The sequence below is a fragment of the Rhineura floridana genome, chromosome 13 (genome assembly GCF_030035675.1).
Source record: "Rhineura floridana isolate rRhiFlo1 chromosome 13, rRhiFlo1.hap2, whole genome shotgun sequence".
In the NCBI taxonomy this organism is placed as follows: domain Eukaryota; kingdom Metazoa; phylum Chordata; class Lepidosauria; order Squamata; family Rhineuridae; genus Rhineura; species Rhineura floridana.
Window position 1 is genome coordinate 10,241,727 of NC_084492.1, and position 1,800 is coordinate 10,243,526.

The window sequence follows — 1,800 nt, forward strand, 5'->3', positions numbered from 1 at the left end:
GTCTCACAGAAAACAAGAAAAGCCAATTGGTTTCTTGTGAAAGAAGTGGCAGAGGTGAGATTCTTTTGATCGCCATTGTACCAGTTTCATGAAGTGAGTGAGTTTCTGCAGGGCTTATGGATGTTTTTCTTCTTTTTTCTTAAGAAAATAAGAAGCGCCCTGTAACTGGATCAGGCCCATCTAGCCCAGCATCCTGTTCTCACAGTGGCCAACCAAATGCCAGCAGGAAGTCCACAAGCAGAATCTGAGCACAACAGCACTCTCCCCACTTGTGTTCCCCAACAACGTGCATTTAGAGGAATATTACCTCTGACAGTTTTTAATTGCTTTTTTATTGCGTAATCTCACAATGACTCAGAAATGCAGAGATCAAAATACTCCTCTGGCTATCAGTACATAATGAACAGACATAACAAAGAGGATAGTGCAAGGTGCTCAGTGGATATGAAGCTCCCTTTGACCCTCAGACCCAGGCAAAGGTTGAATCCCAGGTTATTGCATTACCAACTATATTCAGCCAAGACACTTTAAAGTTAAAATGCAATGCATACTTGCTTGAGAGTAAATGCCATTCAACTCAGTGGGTTTGTCTTCTAAGTATGCATGAATAATATAAGAGAATAACTATTTACTAAATAAAATAAAATTGTTTGACAGTTAACAAAAAAACCAACTCTGTTTGTAATATGAAGACATATCCAGTGACGCAGCATAAAGGAAAGCTGCAAAACATTATGACCAAAGCTTTTAAACTGAGTTAGTATATCTCTGTCCTGCCCTTTCTTCAAGCAGCTCAGAGTAGCATGAATAGTTCTCCCTTGCCATTTTATCCTCCTAACAACCCTGTTGAGGTAAGCTAGGATGAGAGTGACTGAGCCAAGGCCACCCAGTGAGCTTCATGGTTGAGTAGGATAGGAAGCCAGGTTTCCCTGGTCCTACATCCTACACTAATTACTTCACCATCCTGGCTGAATATATGTCATCTGACTGTTGCGGATATGAGCACAGCAGAAGCAGCTAGGGAAAGCAGTCATCCCGGAGGTTCCAACAAGGTATCTATTAGAGATGGGGTGAATTTCCACATTTTCGGACTTGTTACCAAATTCTGTCAGAATCCGCAAATCCCATATGTCTTCAAATTGGGTTTGACTCCTTGCTAATGCTTGTGACTGTCAGTGACACCGACTTTTTAAAAAAACAAATCTGCAGCTAATTCAATATTGTTACTAACTAAAACAGCTTTGCCCTGAAGTACTGCAACGTGTATTGCTTTGACGTTCTGTCTCAATGAGGTGATATTAATTGCCATTAACATCCATTAACTTTCATCCCTCTTGGGTAGATTGCAGCAGCATCTGTTCTCCGGTAGATTACTGCAGCAGCTTTTCATTGATAAAGAGTTCTTAGCTCCTCCAGCCTGCTTTACTGAGTGAGGTTGTTTTTTTTGCGGGGAGGACATAAGCAGAGGAAGCTATTTAGCTAAGCCTACTATCCACACACATGGATGTTTTAATGATGAAAGAGGGAATGAGCCCCCCCTCTAGCTGTGAGCCTATTTGTGGCTGCTTAATGGGGGTGGGGGTGGGGGATTGACAGTCTTTGGTCAGCACCACAGTAACCTGAGGCAATAGGCAGAATTCACAGGCGATGATCTGCTTAATTTAAATTTAAATAGAAAATCCAAGAGACCATCGTAGAAAGATTGCCAACAGCATTAGTAATAAATAATAATAAAATTTTATTTGTGAGTCGCCTATCTGGCCGACTGAACGGCCACTCTAGGCGACGTACATTACCACA